The following is a 26,143-nucleotide window of genomic DNA, read 5'->3' as shown; positions in this document are numbered from 1 at the left end:
TTTCTGGAGAGCGAGCGAGCTAAGATAATATCCATCCTCAACGATGCATTGGCTACATACTCCACTAAATTCTATGCTGTGCTATGCTGCAAGTATAAGAAACCATCTGATGAAATATATAAATTCTTCCATGCGACAAAAGCAAAAACACTGCATCAGGCAGATATCACTGACCTCGACAGCATCTACGACAAGTTTGTCGAGGAGTTTGTGGCAAAGCACGAGGAGCATCAGGCTAAAGGCTCGGGCGGTTCGCTGTGTGGCGACCCCCACGAACTTTGTCTGACGCTTAGCAAGTTCCTGCCACTGGCAGGGTCTAGCTATATTGCCCTGCCACCCGAGGTTGAAGCAAGGAAAGCTGTTCTCAATATTCAGAACAAAGACACCAAATGCTTCCTCTGGTCGGTGCTGGCAGCATTGCACCCTATACCTAGGGAAAACAATCCACGCCGTGTTGCACACTACAAGCAGTATGAGTCGGAACTGGAGGTTGCAATGGCCGGGATTGCCTACCCTGTAGAAGTCTCGCATATTCACAAGTTTGAGGTTCGTGCTCGTGACTTGTTGGGCCTGCAATTAGCCATCAATGTTTACGGTCTCACCGAGAACAAAAATGAGGTCCATCCCATCCGGGTGAGCAACGTGGGCAACAACAACGAGGTACGAGAAATCAACCTCCTGCTCATCAAGAACGAAACCCATCACCATTACACCCTTATCCGTTCCCTCTCTCGGCTTGTTTCGAGCCAACGGAGCAAAGACAAAACCCACGTCGAGGTGTGTCGCAGGTGCTTGGCTACATTTAATAATCGAGAACAGCAGGGTTACCGGTACATCAGAGGACCCAACATTGCTGCTGAGAAGCTAGCTCGCCACATGTTCTACTGTGGTACCAACGAGCCTGCACGAATTATCCTGCCCGAACCTGGTGCAGTAGAGTGCTTTCGCATGCACAGTGCTATGGTGAAGCATCCTGCCTATATTGTAGCAGACTTCGAGGCCTTTCTTCAACCTCTGTCTAACTGCGAGCCCAACCCCGAAACATCTTCTACCATTCCTTTCCAAATCCACGAGGCCTCGAGTTACTCCTATGTTGTGGTGTGGCGAGACCAACATATTGCCTCCGAGCCCTATGTGTATCGCGGTCCCGACCCGGTCAAACACTTCCTGGAGAGAATGCAACAGGAAGCCATCAAGATAGGGAAGGTGCTGTTGGCCCCCAAGCCTATGCTGCCTCTGTCTCCCAAAAACAAGCATCAGCACGAAATGGCTCTAAATTGTCCTGTTTGCAACTCGGTCTTCACTGACGATAACAAAAAGGTCCACCACCATGACCATTATGGGACCGGAAGCTACATTGGCCCGTGGTGCAACAGATGTAACTTGAGAGCCAGGGACCCGCGCTTCATACCGGTCTTTTTTCACAATGGCTCGGGATATGATTTCCATCACTTGGTTACACATCTAGGGTACGACAATGCGAGAATCAATGTCCTGGCGCAGAACGAGGAGCGTTATATTAGCATCAGCAAGTGGGTGCCGATCCCCAACTCAAGCAAGAGCATCGAGCTTCGGTTCCTCGACTCTCTGAGGTTCCTCCAGGCAAGCCTCGATGCTCTTGCTGGGAAGCTCAGAGACGACCAACTAGCCATTACCACATCAAGTTTCCCGAACTTAGATGTCGCACTCATCAGACGTAAAGGGGTCTACCCCTACGAATACGTCACAGACCCTTCCAAGTTCGAAGAAGAGTTGCTGCCTCCCCAGGATAAGTTCTACAGCCAGCTGAGAGGTTCTGGTATTACCGACGAGGAGTACAAGCATGCTCAGTCTATGTGGGTCGAGTTGGGTTGCCGAACTTTCGGTGATTACCACGATGCATACCTGAAGCTTGATGTGACGCTTCTTGCCGATGTGTTCCAGGCGTTTCGGGCGACTGCGATAAACATTTACAACCTGGACCCTGTATATTTTTACAGCCTTCCTGGACTGGCATGGTCGGCCATGCTCCTGCTGACTAAAGTTAAACTTTCACTTATCACCGATAATGATATCATGCTTTTCATCGAGAGAGCTATCCGGGGCGGCATGGTCCAAGTGTCGCAACGCTTCGCACACGCCAACAATCCCCACATGGCCACTGGTTACGACCCCTCCCAACCATCAAGCTACATCATGTACACTGACGTGAATAATCTTTACGGGCACTCCATGATGCAGCCACTCCCAACAGGACAGTTTGAGTGGGCTGACCCCTCCAACTTCGACATCGAAAAAGAGTGCGACGAGTTTGGGTTTTTTGCCGAGGTGGACCTCGACTTCCCCGAGAAGCTGCAGGATACATTCTGTGACCTTTCGCCTGCTCCGGAATTGAAGTGCCCACCTGGCTCGGATCAACCGAAGCTCGTCATGGACTTGGAGCCCAAAAAGCGTTATGTGCTACACTACCGGAACCTCCAGTGGTTAATGCTGCAAGGGGTCTCGGTCAAAGCAGTTTACGGCGTGCTCTTGTTCAGGCAGTCTCCATGGTTGAAGCCGTACATCGAACTGAACACCAAACATCGCACTGATGCCACTTCGGAACTTGATCGCGATTTTTTCAAATTAATGAACAATGCGGTATTTGGGAAGACCATGGAGAATGTGCGAAATCGCGTTGATGTGAGGTTGGTGACGAAGAAAACACAGTGTCGTCGACTTGTTGCAAGCCCGCTGTTTAGGTCTCGAACAATTTACAACGAACAGATGTCTCTGATTCACATGAACCGGGGCAAGGTGCTACTCAACAAGCCCATCTATGTGGGAGCTGCAGTTTTGGATCTGAGCAAGTTGTGCATGTTCGAGACATATTACGGCATACTACGTGCACACTACAACCACAATATCTCGCTCCTCTACACAGACACGGACAGCTTGGTGTACCATGTTCGCACGGCCGATGCATATGGTGATATAGCCAAAGTTCCAGCTCTTGTCAAGCTCTTCGACACATCGGGCTATCCCCAGCTAAACCGGTATGGAATTCTGCCCCGGAACAAAAAAATACCCGGCAAACTCAAGGACGAGAAAGACGGGGATGTGATTGTGGAGTTTGCTGGACTTCGTGCCAAAGCCTATGCGATCCGGGCTGAGGGTTCAGTAACAAAAAAGGCAAAGGGTGTAAGCAGGCAAGTGGTTCGGGAGCACCTCAAGTTTGAGGATTACCTCGAGTGCCTCAGAACAAAATCGCCCATTCTACAAAAAGAGCATCGTATCCAAAGCGTCGATCATGTGCTTACAACTAATATTGTCAGGAAAGTTGCTCTGGATGCACACGACGACAAGAGGTGTATTCTTGAATGTGGGGTCCATACACTTCCGTGGGGCCACTATCGCCTCCAAACTAGTAAGGCCTGCCCAGAGTGCAATAAAAAGTAATAGGCAATGCGAAAAAAAACAATTTTAATTTACTTCCACTTCCTCGATTACATGCATGCATGGCACAGCAAAATTAAACTTCTGGAAACTGCTAATTGCAATTTGTACTTATATATATAAAATTCCACATTTCTTATTGTGTGCTATTTTTTTTTATTTATTTAAAACTGTTCAGTTACTCTTTCATTCTTGACGTCATACACAAATGTTTTCTCTGCAATAAGAATGACACTGCACAGAGTATCTGCAGGCAAGGCATCGTGGAACTCGCATACAATCTTGATGTTGGTACGATCGTTGACCACCACTTGCTTCCTCTTAGATGTGTTGATGACGGTCATGGGTCTCCGTGCTTTGAATTCGCTGGGCGCGTAGTACACGTCCACGCTTCCCTCGGTCACGCGTTTGTAAGCCGTGTAAGCTTCGTAAAGTTTGAGGTAATCGTTTTTGGTCACGTCAAGGTTGTAATTCTCGCGCGGGAACACTTCGTTGCGTCCATTTTTGAGGTAAACGTTCTTGATCTTGCAGTCGTCGAACTTGCTGGAATCTTTTTCCTGATCGTTATCGCGTCCGGTCTGAAAAAGCACTACGACGAAATCTGGCATGTCGAACTGTATGTTGTTGAACTGTGTCGTCACGTCGAATTCCATGTGACTTCCCGACGCCATCTTCTGCACGCACTGGTAACCGTGAAAGTGAATCGGCACCTGCGGACTTTTCAAGATCTCCGCTTTGTACTTGAGGGCGTAGTTCGTTTCGTATTCCACCACCGGCATTCTCAATTCCATGCTCCGGATGACGCATTTCGCTGCTTCGGGTAAAGTGTTGGCTATCGGCGTGGTGCCGTCCGGACCCAAAGTAGCGTATCGCATCAGTGCGTCGTTGTCGTTGGCCGCTCTTCGAAACGTGATCCTCAGTCCTCCCTTCCACATGATCTCCTTGTAGTCCGAGAAGAAACCAGGCAGCAGACGCATGGGAAAGAGCACCGTGTGACTTTTCGTCGATATTTTGGTCCCGGCTTCGAATCCCCCGGCCTGGTAGTACGCTGCGTCCGTTTTGGATAATTTCAACGTTCCCACCGCCGTCGACGTGATGCCTGGATAATCTATTCTGTCGATGACGGTGTTGTGTTTCCTCACCTCCACCTGCGAGAACAGGTGAGGCACGAAGTTGTCCACGAGTATCAAGTTTGCTGCTGCGGGAAACGCATCTCCGCTTTCTTTCTTCACCACGTCAAATTGAAGGTAGAGGTCCGCTCTGTGAGGATGAACGAATCCGTCGCCTACGTCCACGTCGTATTCGATCTCCCTGTTCGCTTCGTTCAGATTGGCGAACGTGCGACGGTTGGGAGGGAAAGACTGCAATTCGTAACTTTCGATTTGCTCCATTTTACATGTATGGTTATTTATTATACGTTGATCTCCACGATGGCAGTGGTAGTGGCACCTGCGAAATCCACCACGTCTCCTTTCTCGTTCGTCACCACCAACTCTATGTCGTCTATGCGGTTGCGACATACTGGAAAATAGATCGGCGAAGAGGGCGTGTAGATGATCGGTTCCATGAACTCGGAACTTGGTTTGAAAGTAGCTATGATTCCCGTCTGCTTGTGACTTCCCAGTAATCCGTCCGAGGATTTCGTGATCATACCTTCGGCTACGTTGCAGTGTACGTTCAGAGTCTCTATGGCCAAGAATTTAGGAATGTTGGTTGCTACGTGCTTGATGCCAGCTTCGAGTTTGGTGTTGTTCTCGAAACCTAAAAGTTCTCCCATGGTGCCCAGGTCCACGGTCTCCGTCGCGGATAGGATTTCCACTCTGTGAGTGACCGAATTTTGAGAAAGGTATGTGCCTTTGGGTAACTGAGCTTGCAAAGTGGAAAGATTGTATTGTCCTGGCGTGACGACGATGTGTTCGCTTCCGACGCTAATTTTGTTGTTGTGCTGGGTGACGTTAGGTATGAGGTACATGCTGTAGAATGCACGCAGAGCCACGGATTTAGGATAGACGATGTCGTCGTGCAGCGTGAGTTTCAAGATTGAAGATTCGCTCGTGAGATGGAACACGCCCATCCTAGTGATGCTGTTTCAGGTTCCACAGTACTTTCTGGAAATCCTCGATCGTAGGGTTATTTATTTTAGAGAGAAACGCGAGCACGGAGAGGCAGAGATGACCGCAGTTCACGTCTCCGAAATTTTGAATGCGTTCGTCGTTGTAGTATATGGAGGTTTTGTTCGTTTTCAGATAATGAATTAAATTTGTAGGTGGAACACCTCCGAAAGAATCGAAAACGAATGCTTTATCATTGTCGTTTTTGTGGTAACATATCCAATGCGTGCCTGGATTTTCTTGACCGTCCAAGTTGACTACTCCGCATTCTCTTCTTTTAACGCTTGAAGGTAACGAGTCGGACATGAAAACTCCTCTGAAGTGTTTGATTCGTAACGGTCCGATCAGAGATTCAATGTCTCGGTTGGTGAGTGCTTCTGTTTCTTTTTTTTAAACTTCTTCATCACGCCCTTCCCCTTCTTCTCCATGGCCAGGTTGTGACGTTTCTGTTCTTCCAATTCCGCTTTGTTCTTCTTCGAGTCGATGACGGTTTTCGCGATGGCGGCACTTCCGCCGGCCAAACTTCCAACGGCCCCCAATGCTGCCAGGATGGCCGGGATGCTGAATATGAAGCCTCCGACCTTTTGCTGTTTCCGCGAACGCTGCAATCTTTTCAATTGAGGTGTGCTGAGCAGCAATTTCATTCCGTGTCCTTTCGACAAGCAAGAACGTTTCTTCTCGCGTTGTTTCTTGGTGAGTAACCCATCGAGGGCACCTAGATTTTTCAGATTGGAGTATGGTATCTGGTACACGACACCCTTGGGCTTCATGTTGATGCTCTATGTGTTATTTTCACGGTATGTTATTTATATATATATTCTGAGATTTTTTTTGTGTAGTTTTTTTACGGTATGTTATTTATATATTTTCAAGGCCTCGCAGTCGTTACACAAATTCTATTACGTGCTTCGTTTTCTTGCCAAGAAGTTCCTTTGTCCCCTTGTACACGATTCGAGTTTTGTTCTCGATTAAAATAGATAGCTTCTCGTCGGATAACATGTTAGCGTATCGATCTGGTAAAAATAGACTGTATTGTGCGTTGAGCAACAGGCGTACCTTGGGACCATACTGGGTAGAAACGATTGAACCGGAAGTTATCGTGTAAGGTTTGTCGACTTCCAATTCCTGAATTTTTACATACTCGACTGACAAATTTAGCATTTGTTTTAATGCTTGGAGATCACTTATTTTTTCAGTCGTCATATCAAAGAAAAATTTCAAAGTGTTAGAGAGAAATTTAATTGCTTTTTTTTTTTCACGATGTGTGTTATTTATATATACCGAAGATTATTTTTTTACGATGTGTGTTATTTATATATCAAGTTTTTTTTTTTTACGGTATGTTATTTATATACCCCACCCCAATTTTTGTTTCGTGTTCATGGCGATGGTGGTACCCAGTGCGGCGACCCGTTCACCCAACGATGCGTCTCTGCTCACGAACCTTTCGAAAGCTGCATGTTCCAATTTTTTGTCTGCTTCGTGACGTGCGTCCAGATCCGTCTGCGTGGTGTTGTAGGCGATGTCGTGATCTTTGCATGCCGCGTCCAACGGATTCACACCCTTGTCTCCTCTCTCCAATCTTTTCTCGAGTTTGGTACCCGGTCCGCAGTACTGGTAGCCAGGTAGATGCATCTCGAAAGGTAACTTGTTGATGATGTCGTTCACGAGTCCCTTTCCTTCGGCCACGTTCCAAAATTTCGGAGGCAGCGTGTTGATGATTTTGATCAGGTAACCTATGCCCTTGTCGTCGTTCACGATGAAGTTGGAAAGTTTCGTGCTGATCATGTCCACGATGCCAACCTTCTCGTTGTAGAAATTACGATTGCCTGCATTCTCTTCGCCGGCTATCACCAACAATCGGTCCACGAGTTTCCTAACGTCGTCCACCCAAACGAATTCTTTGGGTAACGTGTTGTAGCGTTTGACGCCGCTGCCTGTTTTGACCTGGTTCCAAATCGGTTTGATGAGATTCCTGTACTTCTCGCCGCTGCTCGATTTCACCCTATTCTGCGAGGCGTCGTTGTTCTGGTACAAGGCATCCGTCATGATCAGAATTTCCTTGTAACTTTGGTAATCTTCGTCGGTGTAATCTTTCGGCTGTTTTTTGGCGACGAGTTCCCACAGTCCCACCGTACCCGGATACCTGTTCCAACTATCCTTGTCGCCTAAATTGACTTTAATGTCGTTGCCTTCGAAGGTCACCTTCGATTTCCCAATCTTCCACACCACACCGCCGCCTTCGCTGGTTTCCATGCTGGGATACAATCCGAACACTTCATCCTTGTCGAATTTCCCCGTGCTCAGGTAGTCTCGTGCCAAAGGTCCCAACTCGATTTTATCCGAAGACGACGACGTGCTGCCTATGGCTCGACGTCGTGCCGGTGCATCCTTCAGTTCGAACGGTGTCGAAGGAATGCTCGAAATGGGCGTGGGTACGGCGTAACTTTTAGCTGCGAGCGGTACGAGTTCGTTGATCAAATTTTTATTTTGTTCCGTGACACTTTTAATTTCTTTACCTAGACTGCTGATGGCATCGATCACGGGTTGATCCTGACGTTTCTTCTCTTCGTAGAATCCGCGATTCTCGGATTTCCAACCTTTGAAGCGTTTCGCGAGGTAATCGCGAAGCTTGAGATTTTCGTCTTCGATTTTTCGTTTCGTCATGACGTTATTTATACACGTCGTTTCTCACAACGTTGCAACGTTTAGAAAGTCGTTGATTTTGTTTCTGTATTTTCCATCGTTGGGTTTCCTCGTCATGTCGATCGTCGCGAATCCGAAATCGTCACCGTTCCAGCAAGTAGAGCAGCAGCGTTCCGAAAATTGATTGTAGTTCATGTCTCCGCCTACGTAGTCATCGTACGCGTGCTTGAGGTTGGTGTGATCTTGACGAAACAAACATATGAAATTGGCGTTGTCGCGCACTAACTGTTTTGGAATTTTGGAAAACGTTTGAGCTAGGTAGAAACAATCCATTCCTTTGTGACGACCTTGCGTGAAAAAGTTGCGAATTTCATTTTGATTTTAAAGGATGGCGTCGTCGAACACAACGACTGAATTTTCACGACAATCGTCGAGTGGTTTTATTTCCGAGGCGAATGTTGCAATGTCCAGACCATCGTACAGTTTCATCAGTTGCTGGTATTTGGATTGCTCCAAACTTTTCGAGAACACGTACAGGTGCCTGTTCTTCCAATCTAACCAATTCGGTGCGAGGAGAAAATTGTCCACGAGCAGTGTCGTTTTCCCACACCCCGAAGGACCTACGATCAGACAGCGGATGCTGTCGGGAAGCAACTCGCCGTTCTTTTTCTTCGTTTGACTTTCCGGATCCGGTAGACGCTTCACCACGTTCCACGTACTCACAAGATCACTTCGTCCGCGTCGATCCAACTTTTTTCTGGAAGTCCCAGCCATTTGACAAACAGTTTGTCACCTTTCCTACGCAATACTTTCTCGATGAGGTACGTGTCGGGGTGTTTTGTTTTAGAGAGTTCCTTTTCGTAAAATCTTCCTTTCAAAATCTCGCCGCTACTATCTTTTATTATATACGTGTGTCGGTTTCCGGGTAGAACTCGAACCACCGTAAAAAGTTCCGTGCTCCAATTTTTTGTGAATCCCTTCTCGAAGGTGCGTTTGAATTTGCTGATCCTCACCCGGTCTCCAATTTTGTATTTAGCTTTTTTTGTCGTGGGTGTGTACTTTGGACAGTAAACGGTAGAAATTAAACGCTGCTCGTCGGACTTGGTAACGTCAACTGGCTTCATGCCTATCGTTCTGTGTACCGTTTCATTATAGGTGTCGACGAGTTCCGGCAGGATGTCGACCCATTTGTAATTTCCCCGAAGCGTGAATCGTTTCCACATGTGTGTTTTCAAGGTTCGATTGAATCTTTCCACGATGCTGGCTTTGATGTGACTGAAGCTCGAATAATGTCGAATCTTGTGTTTTTGAATAAATTTTTGGAATACGGCGTTGTAAAATTCTTTACCGTTGTCCGTTTGCAGAAACCGTGGTCGTCTGCCGCCGCTTTCGCGAAAAATTAATTTGAATGCTTCCGTGACGCACGTTCCCGTTTTCGCCTTCAAAGGTAGAGCCCATGCGAATTTCGAAAACGTGTCTATGACGGTGAGAAGGTACTTGTTGCCCTTGTTCAATTTATGCATGTTTTTCAAATTGCCGCTGCTCATCTCCACGAGGTCACTTTGCCAGAGGTCGTCGATGCCCTTGGTTACCACAGCCAAACGTTCGTAGTTGCGGCGTGCAGGTTTATGCAATTCTTCGACGATGGCTTGCCTAGACATTTTTTTAGAGATTACGTTTCAAGAGAAGCACAAGCGTGATGGGATTCAAAGAGGGCGGCACTTCGCTCGTGTTTTGAATGATCAGCTTATCGCCGGCACTCACGTCGAAAACGGTGAGATCTTCGTCTTCGTGTATTTCATATATGTTGCGCGTTTCGTTCCAACGTGCCAGAGGAATGTTTCCCGCTTTCTGGACACCACGATTCGATATTAAGGTCATGGTGGGAACGCTAGCTTTTCTGCCGTGAGACCAGTACGAAAATTCGTTTATCTGAATCGTGCCATCGAGGAGAAACTTGTAGTACGGATGATAAGGATGCAACATGTACAGTTTGTTACCTTCGACGAACGTGGAGATTCTCTGTTGATTGGGAACGCTGTTGATTTCGATGGCTTGCAGAGAATGCAGTTTAGCGAATTTAGTGTCGACGCCGAGCAGATTACTGTGAACTTGTCCGAGTTTATTTTCGATGGGCAGCAAATGCTCGACTATGGTATCCGTTACGGCAGAAAACGACGGTTTGATTTTCACTTCCACGTTCAACTGCTTGTAGTTTTCGTTGAGTTCTTGCAACTTGGCACCGAAAGAGGCCAGCGTCGATTCCTGCGTGGATTCCAGCACTCCGACTTGATCTCTGATGTTGACGACGATGTTCTGAAGGTTCTCGACTTGATTCAATTTCGAGCTCTTCTCGGTAAGATCGTTCACAATGCTTCGCATCTCTGTAAACTGCGTGTGAAGGTCGGCGACGCTCTGCGAAGTGGGCAGCGTCGACACCAGCGAAGTAATTTCGTCTCGAATCTGTTCCACGTTCGCCGTTTCCGTTTCCAGTCGTTTCAGCATACGTGATATGTTTCTTTTCAAAGCGTGCAATTCTTTGGAGGTGGGGAGATTGGCCACCCTACTCTCGAGATCGCTCAACGAACTTTTGACGTCGCTCGAATCGGATAGTGCCGCCACCGCCGTTTTCAATTTTTCCAAATCTTCGCTCGAAGGCACGCTCGTCCGTAACGATTCCAAGTCACCCTGTATGTTGTCGAGTACGTGATGAAAATAAGCGAGATTCGTTTCGACGTTCAAATTTTCTAAATATTCGATCTTCTGCTGAACCGTGCTCAACGTGTCTTGAATGCTCGTCAACGCTCTCGCTTCAGCGTGAATATTTTTAATTTCTTCGTTGATCAATTCCAAGGACGCCTGAAGCGTAGCGATGGTGGTTTGAATGTGTTCGAAATCTTGATAGGCCTCCAATTGAATTTTTATGTTCGCGACGCTTTTACCGATGACCTGCAGTTCGTCCGACGATGGTAGGTTCGTCATTGTATCTTCCAAAGTCTGCAACTTGGATTTAATTTCTTCCAACGTGCTGGTGAATTCTTCTTGTAATTTGGAAACAACAACATGCAAGCGTTCTGCGTCTATATCGTTCACCACGGTTTGAAGTTCGGAGAAATTCTTTTCTATTGCGGAAGTTCGTTCTTCGATTTCGAGTTTCAATTTTTCCAAATCTTCATTTTTCGATTGAAATTGCTGTAATTTGGCCAAATCATTTTGAAGCGAATCCACGCTCAACTGTATATTTTGAACGCTGTCGTAAGAAGGTACGTCGACATAATTTTTTATGAGCGTTTTCAGTTCGGAATCGATTTTCAGAATAGGGTCGAGACATTGCGTTTGGAGCGTAGCGATTTCCGACTCTAAACTTTTGTTTAAGGTTTCCTGCAAAGCGATCAAATCGGTCCTCAACTTCTTAACTCGAATGTCCAACATGAGAATCTCTTCTGCGTGGTCTACACGCTTGGTGTTGCCGAAAATATCGTTAGGCATTTTTGGTTAACGGTTATTTATAATAGGATAGACGATTCGTAATTCTACAAAAAAAGGAATAAGTTTGTCGTAATCTCCGAGGAGTTCCATGTAAAAATAATCTCCTGCAGACACATCGTACGTAATGTTAGAAAACATCTTGTCGTGCTTGATTCGAAAAATATTCTTGCCGGTAGAAATTTTGATTTCGCCTGCGTTTTCCGGATTCACGGTGATTTGAAGTTTCCCGTCGATCGGAATTTCGTAGAAATGTAAATTGTTATTAAAAACATAAAACATCTTGCCCACATCGTCATTCAGTTTCGTCCAAATGCTGTTGAGATGAACAATCAGTAAACCATTGAGTTTAGATAATACGGAAGATAAGAGGTTATTAGAATTTGGTGGTGCAGTCTCCATGTTGATCTGTTTGCGGAAGCCAAAAAAATTCATTGTCTTTGTTAGTTATTTAAGAATACGGTCAAAGTTTTTTTTGTAATGACACGCAAAATTTTTTTTTTTGTTTGCGTGCGTCACAATACAGGCACGCGCGCGCACGTGTGTGTATGCGACACATTGTTCCCGAAAGAGGTTTACAAAAGTCACGATATATAAACATTTGGTCCCACAGTTGGAAAATTACGATAAGTTGCATTCAAAAGTTTCAAAATATCATATAGTAGAATTTTTGTAGAGTGGGTAGGCAACACCGACGAGTCTTGAATTATTATTTGAGGCTCGTCGGTGTTGCCAACTCCTATTTGTAGGTTAGCTTAGCCAGTGAAAAATCATATAGTAGAATTTTCTTCGGATGGGTAGGTAACACCAACGAGCCTCAAAAAAAGGAACATCCAATAAAATTGCCAAATATAAACAGAGGGCAATAAACCCCCCTCATAAAAAGCTACAGTAAAAACCCACAGGTCGCCAACTCTGTGCCCCTCAAAATATACATCATAAAAGGCTACGATGAGCCCCACATGATGATTCGAGCCTCAGTGAAAAAACCCAGTAGGTTAACAACACTGTCAAACTACGGCAGTATTACCAGATGTAAACAAAAAGCAATAAACCCCTCTCATAAAAGGCTACAGTAAAAACCCACAGTATCGCCAACTCTGTGCCCCTCAAAATATACATCATAAAAGGCTACGACAAGCCCCACGAGCCCCAAATGAAAATTCAGTACCAGGCCACTTGTACTACAACATTTTCAAAGACACTGTCGTACTTGTGTGCCGGGAAAGTGAATATGTGCAACCAAACTGTGCTCTGCCCCACCGAGCTCCAAATGATGGTTCGAGCTCCAAATGATGATTCAGTACCCGGACACTGGGTCTACTGGTCATAAATGCATTTTTTAAAGGTCATTTTTTGGCAATTTTAAGGTCATCAATATCCTAGCCCTAATAATAACAAACGTTAGAAATGCATTGGATCGAAAATTGGAGTGTAAGATGAATAAGTAAAGATAACTCTTTCGGGAGGTTCCGGACCGCCCTAAATATATCCTTGGTTACGTTATCCCAAAATTCAGTTATTTTTCACAGAAAACGTGCAAAATAGAAGGAAAATTCGAAATTTGCATATTTTACAGTATATTTCGAGTCCACGAAAGTGTCTCAACAATGTTGCGGAGCCCGTGGAAGACTAAATCCCGCAAGAGTATCGGCCGGTATCGGTTAATAAATTCCAACCGATACTTTCCGAAACCGATACCAGTGGTATCTACCGATACTTAGGCATCGGCTCAGCCCTAGTAAATATGTATTTGTTCGGTTACATGTACATTGAGACCAAATCCATGACGAATTACTTAATTATGCTTATGCCTCTACTGCATTCTGTCCGTAATTTTCCAGGCTTGTTCAAGTACGTTACTGCATATGACAAGAAACGTTATATTTGTTTACTGCTTTTCTTCCTGAAATATATTCCCAGCTATCTGCTTTTATTTTTCTTCCCTCTCTACTTTCCAGAGCTTCCAGGGTATTCTTGCCTAACATACCTTGGCTCGCGAATCCCATCCTGCAAGCTTGTTTACTCTGGAGGACACTCCAGAAATATTTTCCCTCTAAAACGAACATGTGTTTCTCCTTCGGTGACCAGCAGACAGACCTCTTCTCGCCCCTCCCCCACTACCCTCCGCGGCGAGCTGCTGAGGGGTGAAGCCTGTGTCGGGATGACTGTAGGAAACAGGCAGAAATTTAACATTACGCATATGGGAGAATTACTTTATTCGTTCTCTTGGGAATATCAAACTTCCGATGGTGGCAAGAAACATATGATGAGGTAGAGGATCCATTAAAGATGACATTTTTCCTAGGAAAAGTAAAAACTCCCATTGGTTTAGCCGTAATTTGAATTTAAAGTTGATCCTCCATAAGGAATATATGGGATTCTGTAAATGCTAATTCATCATATTTTTCAAAAATCGTATAAGCCTTAATAATCAACTTAGGAAACCGCTTCTACTTGCCACAGGGGAGAAATTCATACTCTTCATTTCTGGCTGAGATCTTTTTAGTAGCATTGCTCATTCCGACGATATTGGAATAAATGCATGCCTGGGGCGTAATTGTCCCTCCTCCCCTTAAGGGTTTTTTATAATTCCGCTTTACGCAAAGAATAAATAAATGTCAAGCTTCCCCAAATGAGAGTTTTTGAGAGAAAAGCACGCAATATAAACTTCACTAAAATGTCTTCCTACCTTTTAAACGTTTTTTCTTGAACAATTTTTGTAAAATTTAATAATAACATTTAATACCTATGCAATTTGGTATATTAATTGTATGGAATGTAAAAATTATGAAAAGAATAGGGCTGGATAATCACTCATTTGGTGGATCGAATGTAAGAGTGCCGATTTCTGTGGGGTCAGGGGTCAAGGGTTAGAATCCCGGACAGGACATTGGTACTCTTTGTGAGTATCCATTCATCAATTTCATCAAATTATCACTCATCCTCATCGTCGCGATTAGCCGAAAGTAGAAGAGAAAACAACGATAGAAAATAAAAATAATCAAATCCAACATGTCTCTCCCTAAGATTATAATGATAATACAATATTATTATCGGCTTATGGTCACATTTTCCAAGAACCTGCATTGAAACAAGTTCGGTTTCACTTTTCGCAATAGGATCGAGTTTTAAAAATGACATCAAAGGGTTTAGAAATGCTGTAATAAGCACCAAAGGAGAAGATCTGCTCAACTTATCTATACACTTTCGGATTCTCACGCAATGGCAGATATGGATATTGAACTACTTATCCTTTTTGGGTGTCTGTATAAATACATCTCCTGAAGAGTTGCTGAAGATGCAAACTAAAAAAGTAAGTAGCCTACTTACTTCTTACTCTCTAGTCAAAACTTTTTTAAGTATGTAGTGAATCCTTTTGAAACTTGTAATGTTTGGATGTCAAATAAGAACACCAAATTCCTTTATAGCTCTCTAAGTATTGACAGTTTCCATTCTCAAAGCTGTTTTAGAAAGTTCCAGTTCTCGAATGTATTTAAAGAGATACATTCAGCTCCTCTTGTAATAAACCCTTACTGATGGAGATAGCTGGTTCACTATTACCGAATGTTCACTACAACTGAATTTTATTACATCCAGAGTTGATTTACTTCCGTGATTATTGAATCCAAATCAATTTGTTGCTTACAAGTTACAACAATCAAGAAAACAGAGAACAGGTTGACACTCTCTTTTTGTAAGTGTGAAGTAAATTATGTTTAAAGCAGCGATAAGGGTATCACAGTTCCTGATTAACATTTTAAACATATTCCTATTACGTACTTTCAAATATATTCATTCTAAATGAAGGAGTCGGGTGTAAAACATGGTAAGGGACATTTTGGTCATTTCAGAGTTAATTAAGAAAAAAGGTTATTAGAAGCTATAATGTAGATAAATTGTTTTCGTGTTGTGTTTACCAATTCCAAAAGGCTTCCCTGAGTCTAAAGCAAATTGTATGACATGGCAATTTCACTGGAAATTGAAGGATGGATTTCTTTACTTTATAACTCAATAATGACCAAAATGTCACTTACCATGTTTTACACATGGACAGATCGAAGACAATTTGCACATATCGCTATAAAAACACTGACTAAAGTTATGCGACAAAGAATACACTGTTATTCAGGATAGATAACAAATATTAATATAAATAAAAAGCAAACATTATATTTTGTGACATTCACAAGTCAATCATTTGCACGAATACATTTCGTTCATATATATTTGAAACTAAAACGCGAAGGTGAAGATACAACTTCTATGGGTCTATTCTATTAGTGAAATAACTGAGCAATATGCAGTTCACTATTCCCTATATTTCCATTTTTAGTCACACACATTACCACACAATGACTATTGATTCTTGTTTCTATAGCAACATTAGAATTCCAAATATCTCGTTTATACAGCGTATAGTGCAATAAATAACATAAAACATAATTAACGTTGTACAAAGTAATAATTATACATATTTTTAAACGTTAATATAAAGTGATTTTTATAATATGAAATTAATAATTTCAATAAACATATAATCATATTGTGCGGATTCACAGGACCGTCACAACATTCCCCTCCCCCGGGAAAATGAAAACTACGAAACAACGAGGAGGAGTTTTCATTTATAAATCAGTCAGATGTGTATCAACATAACTACAACAAAGTTACAAATGGAGAATATTATCTGACATTCGACAACAACGTGCACATAAACAGATTTGTGCCTAACAGGTAATAACAAATCAGAACATAATACAACATTCAATTGTACAAAATAATAAACAGAATGATTTCCTTTTTCCAGTATCTACTCTCATAAATTTAATTTTCAGACAAGAGTTGATTCCTCTTTTCTTCCGAACAGTTAAACACTCGAAGATTTGAAAAGTTCACCTTGTCATAATATTGCTGGTTCATTGTGTAAAGAATTGCATTATTGTCCTTAATTTCCTTGACAAGGAATGGCCCAATATACAAGTTGAACAATTTATGAATCTGGCTGTTAATTTTAGAACTAACTTGCCTATTTTTTATCATAACCAAATCTCCTGTTTGAAGTTTGATCGAGTTCAATGCATTCTTAATCTTTCTACTTCTTCTAGATTGTCTAGTCTTGATTTCTGCTAAAAACAATTTGCGTTTCCATGGCAAAGATTTAATTTGTTCTGGCCAGCCGATTTCTTCAAATATTGAGTCCTTCATATCTTCATGTAAGAAAAGTTCACTAGGAGATAATCCGGTAACTGAAGAGCATGAATGATTTAATAACTGAATAATAGAATTTATTTTTGGATACCAACCGGTGTGATTATCATTGCAGAATAATCGCAGTAATCTAACAATCTCCTTATTGTACCTCTCAATAGGATTAGATTTCGGATTGTATGTAGTGGTAGTAATATGCTTAATTTTCCTTGAATCCATGTAGGCTTTCCACTCATTTGATGTAAATTGGCTTCCACAATCTGATAATAATACATTGCATACAGGGTAGTGTTTAAAATATTGTTCTTCAAAACGATTGATAATTTCCCTGGCAGTCGCTTTTCTTAACGGATAAATCATAACAAACTTTGACATAACGTCTACAATTGTGAGGAGATATTCATATGTACGTGATCTTGGTAATTTTCCGATTAAATCAATAGAGAGGAAATCGTGTGGTTTGTGAGAAACGACGTGATATTCATCTCTCCGCAACGGCCGACCTACAATCTTTGTTCGTGCACATTCTAAGCAATCTTTCAGGTAATTTCTAATTGATTTTCTCATGTACGGCCAAAAATATGCTCTTCTACAACCTGTTAAAACCTTCTGATAACCAAAATGTCCATTTAAATCATGCATTTTGTGCAATACCAAAGGTATAAGCTCACGTGGCACTACAAGTTTACAAATTTCATCTGAATTGGGTTTATAAAAAAGAATTTTGTTGTGAAGAAGATACTTTGTAAAGTCTTTATCCGTTGTACTATCTTCCAGGTGAGAAATTATATTATTGCATTTTTCATCTGCTCGTTGAGCTTTTAACCAAATAGAAGAAGTATCATCTTGTGAATCTTCCATAATTACTTGATTGATATATAATTTATCATCAAGTGCAGAATAAGTAGTACAAGGCGGAAATCTGCTCAACGTATCAGCAATATTATTCGAAACTCCTGGGACATGATATAACGTGAAATCAAAACACTGCAGTTTGAGAGCCCATCTCGTAAGACGAGAATTAAGTGATTGTGCAGTTTTAAGCCAAGACAACGACTTATGATCTGAATATAAGTTGAAATCAGTTCCTTTTAGATATATAGCAAATTTCTCCAGAGCAAATAATATAGCTAAACATTCCAATTCGTGTGTACTATATGTAATCTCTGTTCCTCTAAGAGAACGACTGACGTATTGTATGACACGAATTTCATCATTATCAACTTGCCAAAGTACACAACCTAATCCTTTCTGGCTTGCATCAACAGAAACACAAAACCTCAACTCAAAGTCGGGTTGACTCAATGCTGGTGCTGAAATTAGAGCATTCTTTAATAACAAGAAAGCTTCTTGACACTGAGGTGTCCAATAAAATGGCACATTCTTGCGTAAAAGATGATATAATGGACTAGCGATATCTGAAAATCCCTGTATAAAACGATTCCTCCAATTTGCCAGTCCTAAAAATTTGCAAAGTGACTTTTTGTTTTGAGGAACAGGAAACTGTAGAATAGCTGAGTCTTTATCATGATCGACCTTAATCTCGGAACCAGACACCACATGACCCAAAAACTTAATTTCCGTTTGGAAAAATTTGCATTTGGCAAATTTTATGGACATGTTCGTCATCTGCAAGGTCTGTAGAACATAATCAAGATGTTCAAAATGTTTCTCTATTGTTGGGCTAAATATTAAAATGTCATCCACATATATCATCAGAAATGAATGAGTCTCTGGTCCAAACACCTTATTCATTCTCTCAACAAAAACAGAAACAGCTGATTTTATACCAAATGGCAAGTAACAAAACACGTGCTGTCGTCCTCGATACGAAAAAGCTGTGTACTTATATGAGTCGGGCGTAAGTGGTATTTGGAAATATCCACAGGAGAGATCAATCGAAGAAAAATATATTGCACCCTTAAAATGTTGAAGTAGCTCGTTTATAGGTTCAACATGGGTAAGTGGTGAAATTACATGTTGGTTTAGGCGACGAAAATCCACCACTGGACGCCACTCACCATTAGATTTTGGGACGATATGTACTGGGTTTAAATAAGGCGAAGACATCTCTTTAATTATTCCCCAGGCCTTCCATTTCTCTAGTTCCCTTTCCAACGCTGCTCTTTTGGCGAACGGTACAGGATATATAGGTGCATTGATTGGTTCCTTTGTGTCTAGTTCAATTTGATAAGGTTCTACGAATGCAGATCGGGGTCGATCAGAAAACAAACTATGATATTCTATTATTAGATTCTCAAGCTGAGACTGCTGCTCCGTGTTGAGTGATTCACACGACCGCACCTTCGTTGTGATCTGATCTAGAGAAACGACAAGTAAATTTTCTGCTTCTTTGACTATAGTAACTTCCTGCATCTGGCAGCGATCCCTATCAGTTGTGATTTTGCTAGAGTTAAATGGCTGAACCAATTCGGAACCAGTAGACGCCATCAAACTAATTTCGTTTCTTCTAAAATCGAGTACAGCTTTGTATTGCCTTAAAAATGGTATTCCGAGAAATAATTCAGCATGCAGTTGCTTCAATACAAACATCTCCAAAGTAAAAACTTCCGAGTTAATTGAAATACTTATAATCTTCCGACCAGCAACACGAAACTTCTGATGTCCTGCAAACGGCAATAACTTAAGTTGATCCACTGTATCCAGTTTGGCACTCGGAATAATTGATTTTATACTGCACCATAATTCATAACTGACTAAATTACACTGGCTTCCACTGTCGATGACACACTGTATCGTAATACTGCAAACTGTTCCTGTGATCAAAGGTTGATCAGTAATAGGAGTAGGTATACCAGTATCATTTAAAATCCAAGTAGGTTCATCTTCGTACCAATCTAATTGAAAAAATATTGAAAGTGGATAACAATGATCAACTTCAGGTAAAACGGAATTACTTAATACAGCATACTGTTGTGCCTATATTATCACTACGATATGATTTAGACGGACCCTCCATTATGTTAGTGCGAGCAAACTGGTCCACGTTCACCCGCGACGTTCGTTTAATGTTGCTTCAGGGACAGAAGAAATGAACTGTTTACAAGAAGTTTCTCTTGGATCGAAAGATGGAGCATTTTCATTTAATGGAGTATTCGCCACTGCAGTTGCATTGCAACTGTTTCCCGTTGACAACTGAGAAGACAAATATCCGCAATTGGCACATACACTGCATGGTTGGAATGAGTGGAAATTATTGTTAGAGAACTGAGAGTGAGGACGCAGTGTAAATTGCTGTTGTTCTTGCTCGTTTCTGGCATTGAAACTGTTGCTCATAAATCTACCATTATTGTTGAAGTATCGTGAGCTTTGTGGACTTCTATTTTGCAGGAAATTTTGAGTTCCTGCACCATTACGTCTGTAACGATTATATGGTCTGTTAGTTAGGTTAGGTTTCCCAAAATTATTATTTCTATTAAATATCATCGTCTTCTGGCTGGAGTTTGATTGTTGGTTTTCAGCAACAAACGGAACATCTGTACGTGGAATCTTATTTCTTTTATTTTCATCGCTAGAAGAAACAAAATGAACAGTATCATTAGGTCTTACGCTACGTCTTGAACCTTGATTTCCATTAGGTTCATCATCGTTCACAAACGAGGAACTTTTAGCAACACTCTGAACTCTCAGTTTTGCCCTTGCACTATTATTGTCGGTAAAACTTTTAGAATTATTCCCATCATGTCGGAAATTTTTTTCACGTACATTATCATGAACATTAAAACTCTTGTTTGATCTTGAATTCACTAAATCCAACCTCTTTAGTAACGCAATTACATCATCCATTTTAACTAATCTAGCAGCTAATATTGTTTGTGCAATAGATGTAGGCAACTGATTGATTAAAATATCAATAACTTCTGCATCATTCGGACGATCAACTAAATTATAATATGCTGAATGCGTACGAATAGCCAAAACTTCCATACTACTCGTCGATTTAGGATCATATTTACGACTTCTAAGTTCAGATAATTGAGCCTGAGTTAACGAATAAGACGTGTAGTGATTCAGAAATTCGTCAACAAACTGTTTGTTCGATGTAAACGAATCGACATGAGTATTATACCACCCTTCTGCAGGTCCTTGAAAACAATTAGTAATACATTCAAGCCTTTGCATGTCAGGAACTTGAAGTAAGTCTAAGTAGGACGTTAAAGTTTTAATAAACTTACGTGGACTTGAATTTTCAGGATCTCCAGAATATTTAGGAAGAACAGTAAGTTCTTTCAATCTTACCAACCGTCGAGGTTCTTGAGTAAGCGATCGCATACAATTGTCAGGATAATCACATCGATGATTCTGCGGATTTGCTGACTTTTGGTTTACTTGCCTCTTTCTTTCCTGACCAGAACCATCAGAATATAAGGAACGGGTTGATTGGCATAACTTGTTAGTATTACTAGTTCTCACTCGATTATTTCTAGAACGTTTGTGTCTTTGTGAAGAAATGCGATTGTGTTCATCATCAGAAACATCACACGCTGAAGAATCAGATGATTTAGGAGAGGTTAGGTTCCGTGCAGGAATACCAGGTTGACAGTTACTATTCACATGAGAACTGTAAACTTGTACAGGATTACTTGATTCAACATTAGTCGAAATATTAGATGTCAACTTAGCAATATTTTCCTCACATGCTTCCACGCGCTTAGTTACTTCGTCCTTGCTCACAACGACTTCAAGTCTTTGAACTTGCCGAGACAACCCTGAAACATTGTTCTGGCATTCTGTAATCTGATCAGTAAATCCTGCAAGTTTATCAGAATTCTCTGTACAAGTAGTGTTGACTTCCTCGATTTTCTCTGTTAGTCCTTGCACTTCTCTTTCCATTTCCTGATGTAATGAACGTGTTGCTAATTTGCAGGACTCGGCAACTTCAGCTAATTTCCTTCGTAACGATGTACTCAATTCCTGGAAGTCAAGCTTGAGTAGTTGCTGTGAATTTTGAATTTCCTGTTGAGATTCCCTGATTTTTGTAAACTCAAGCTGTTGAGACTCTTGAGTTTGCCTCATTTTTGTAAACTCAAGTTGTTGAGACTCTTGAGTTTGCCTCATTTTTGTAAACTCAAGCTGTTGAGACTCTTGAATTTGCCTCATAGAATCTTGAGTTTCCCTAATTTTTGTAAATTCCATCTGTTGTGACTCGCTGATTTTTCTTAACTCTGCCAGCAGATCAAACATTTGAAAAGGAACATTACTTTGCCCCGTTGACGTCTCTGCCAACACAGAAGGACGAATGTCAATTTCTTGAACATTTTCTTGACTTCTTTTCCATTGCACAAAAGCTTCAATACTGAACGGATCATAAGATGGATCACAATCTGTACAGAAATAATTTTCATTTAACTGGTATAACTCCCAATGCTTATCGGACAAACCCAAACATTGTAAATGATACCAATGGCCACAATTTTCACAAGCTACCAACCTTTCCTTATCGGGATCTTTGCAGCACTTCACCATATTCATGGCACCATTCTTATTTTGTGATTCATCAGGTTCATCACCACAATTGATAGATCTAGCTGTAAGACTTGTTTTGGATCTCAGATTATAAGGATTACTTAATGCGTACATAATATAAATTTATGTACAAACTAGATTCACGAGAACAATGGTGTAAGTTAACACTTACGCAAAACACATCACTCAAGATCGTGCTGATAACGTTCCACAATATTGGACCACCAATTATACTGTGACATTCACAAGTCAATCATTTGCACGATTACATTTCGTTCATATATATTTGAAACTAAAACGCGAAGGTGAAGATACAACTTCTATGGGTCTATTCTATTAGTGAAATAACTGAGCAATATGCAGTTCACTATTCCCTATATTTCCATTTTTAGTCACACACATTACCACACAATGACTATTGATTCTTGTTTCTATAGCAACATTAGAATTCCAAATATCTCGTTTATACAGCGTATAGTGCAATAAATAACATAAAACATAATTAACGTTGTACAAAGTAATAATTATACATATTTTTAAACGTTAATATAAAGTGATTTTTATAATATGAAATTAATAATTTCAATAAACATATAATCATATTGTGCGGATTCACAGGACCGTCACAATTTGAAGCATTCATCCCTACTCATGACATATTCTGAGGTTATACAATTACATTTAAAAGGCAGAATATCTCTCACTCATTAACTGCCCTAAATGTGTTTTCAAAGTTTCGGCTGTGGTAGGTTGAAAAGTCTGCCATATCCAAACGCTCAAGTTTTACTGTGATCTATTGGGTATCCTACCAGGAACTACAAAATTGCAATTCTCACGAAATGGTGAGCGTATGTTGTATCTCTCTGCGAGTATACATACTCATAACCTGACACTAGTGAGGCTACCAAACACGCCAACACACACACACATGCTTGGATGTGTGAGTAATCAGCAGAGAAAGGATTTTAAGGTGCAAAATTATAAATGGAAAAAAGCAAAAATGGTTCTGAAAATATTTTCAAAAAGGTGCACAAAATGGTGCTGATAAAATGCCTTTATTCAATTCTCTGTTTTTCTGCACCTTCTGTATATAATGCGCGCGGACCGCATAGAGAACTGTGGTTGAGCGCGGACCGCTGAGAGAACTGTGGTTCTGCCGAATAGGTTTTGTTCAAGTTTGTGTTTTCTTTCGCGGGTTTCGCTACATTATCTTGGGAATTATTGGGGCTGCAATGATTATATTATATAATTTTATAGCTCTCGTTCTGCTCTACAAAAAGGGACTATAGGATTTTATGTAGCTGCTCAAGAAGAGTGAAAATCATTTATTTTTCTGTCGATACGAGGCCAGAGGTCCAGGGCTCGAAACCCGGCCTGGACATGGGTCCTCTCTGTGAGTGTTCCTTCAGCGATTTCATCATATCGTCGCTCATTTTTATAATTGTTAGCTTATAGTAATATTTTTCTTGAACCTGTTTTGCAACAAATTCAGATTCGCATGTAGCAATAGAAACCGGTTTCCAAAATGACATCAAAGGGTTGAGAAATGCTATCGTAAACACAAAACTAGAATCCCTAGTCAACTTATCGAAACATTTTCGAATCCTCACGCAATGGTAGATATGGACTCAACTTTCTGCCAGAAACCTCTTTTCAAGCTAGTTTTTCTACGTTGTAAAATACTATTATAGAGTGAGAACAGAGATAGGGGGGGGGGGGGAATCAGTTGTCCTTGGGAGTCTGTACAAATACGACGCCTGACGAGCTGCTGAAGGTATACATCGAAAAGGTAAGGTCAGTTCTTCTTCCTCTCTAGCCAAAACTTTTTTAAGTTTGTTGTGAATCCTTTAGCAAACTTAATGACAATGTTCCAATGTCAAATGAGACACTCTTCTGTAGCTCTCTGTATATTGTGAGAATCCCTGCCTCGGTATGGGTGATCTTTGTGAGTGTCCCTTGATTAACATTATCATATCAACACTCAGGCCCGAAGTCAGAATTTTATTTCGGGGGGGGGGGGTCATCCCTTAAGAGCACGGGCGTCGCCAGAAATATTTGTAGAGGGGGTCAGGCCATAGATAAAACTTGATTAGTACAAATAATAATGACAATAATTATTTTTGTTATTTTACAATAATAACTATTGCAAGTTATTAAAAATATGCCAATTTCAATTCAAATTATTTTTACATAAATGGAGAGAGATTGCTACTCGATCCACCGTATCAGTGAATATCTAACACAATTGTTGTCCATTATTTTTCTTATATTTTGTACAGCTAGTGTACTGAAAATCATAGTTATTGCATTATGTTATTAACTTTTACACACTCGTTTAAAAAAGGCTTTAGAAGTTAGTGGTAAATTTTACTTATAAAGTATATATTCTGTGACCTGTCACAAAGAAAACTATAACTTTTGGAATCTGTGGATCCATTTATTCTTTGGATTAAATGCTGGAATATAAGAATATAACCTCGTTCCTCTATTGTAAAATAAACATTTTTCGATGTAATGCAGTCTTTACTATGGTTATAACTTTATTTATGTTATTAACAATAAAATTAACATTTAAATTAGATACTTGTAGGATTTCGGGGGAACTTCAGCCCCCTTAGCACTCCCCTTGGCTACGTGACTGTCATCACTCATCCTCGTTGTTGCGATTGGCTGAAAGTGACATAAAAGCGAAGTAAAATAAACAACCAAAGGAACCTTTCAAAGTACATAGTTCCTATAAAATATTGAGGAGAAATGTTATTTATTTGTGAAAATTAAATTTACTGGGGACAACAACCTTGCCGCCTCAAAGCACGATTTTAAGGTTTTACTGGCATACTTCATGGACGAAACTGTGTAGTTTATTTCCTAATGCCGAAAATGTACTCTGCACAGAGTTTTAAAAATGTCAAAAATGGGCTAAAAGTGTCTTAAGATATTTGAACACCTATTCTACACCTAGAGATACAGGGTGAGGCAGTCAAACGGGAAGATTTAAAAAATTCACAAAAAATAGAGAGAGCAAATATTATTTATATTTTGAACACGAATGTACTGTACACTAGTGTACCTGAAAAATGTTCATTTTTTGAATATGGTGTCAGTAAGATAGCGTCCTTGGTTTTGCACACATTGTAGGAGTCTCAGAATAAATCCGCTCTTGACGTTGCGTAGCATCTCCAACGAAATGTTGTGGATCTCTTGCCGAATTCGCTCCTTCAGATCATCCCTGGTTTTTGGAGGGTTGTCCTTGAATACTTTGGATTTGAGGTAACCCCAAAGGATCAGTCAAGTCGGGTGAACGATCAGGCCACGGAATAGCGCCGAATCTGCTAATGAGACGACAAGGAAATGCGAGTCTAAGCACATCCATAGACACTCTGGCAGTATGGCTAGTTGCTGGAAGAGTGTTTCTTCATCTGGGTCATAGTCATCGAGGGCAGGCAGGAAAAAGGTTACCAGCATGTCGCATAAAGTCCAGCGTTTACCGTCACCGTATTATCGTGTTCATTTTCGAAAAAGTAGGGGCCGATGATACCACGAGGTGATAATGCACACCACACTGTTACTTTTTCTGAATGAAGAGGCGTTTTATGGAGAGTGTGTGGATTATTTTCGGACTGATTCTCGCAAAGTCATGGGCGGATTTACTCTGACACTCCGACAATGTGTGCAAAACCAAGGACGCCATTTTACTGACACCATATTCAAAAATTAACATTTTCAGGTACACTAGTAATTTCTAGTCATGTACAGTACATTCATGTTGAATTTTTTTTTTTAAATGT

At 41.2% G+C, this 26,143-nt stretch overlaps 1 protein-coding gene across 2 annotated transcripts in view; it reads left to right on the top strand.

Annotated features, from left to right (window-relative positions):
• LOC146002703 (uncharacterized) overlaps window positions 1-26,143 on the top strand; it is a 124,668-nt gene that overhangs the window by 25,174 nt on the left and 73,351 nt on the right. Inside the window, exon 1 of one of the 2 annotated variants that reach the window (XR_014443746.1) lies at window positions 24,055-24,144. The exons of the other annotated variant lie outside the window; for it this stretch is intronic. The gene's annotated coding sequence lies outside the window, so the exon portion shown is untranslated. Of the gene's footprint in view, window positions 1-24,054; window positions 24,145-26,143 lie in introns of those variants that run through there. 2 annotated transcript variants of the gene reach the window in all.

The sequence above is a fragment of the Lepisma saccharinum genome, chromosome 18 (assembly GCF_977018435.1).
Source record: "Lepisma saccharinum chromosome 18, izLepSacc3.1, whole genome shotgun sequence".
In the NCBI taxonomy this organism is placed as follows: Eukaryota; Metazoa; Arthropoda; class Insecta; order Zygentoma; family Lepismatidae; genus Lepisma; species Lepisma saccharinum.
The sequence above is the reverse complement of the archived record's forward strand: the minus strand, read 5'-3'. Positions and strand labels throughout refer to the sequence as shown.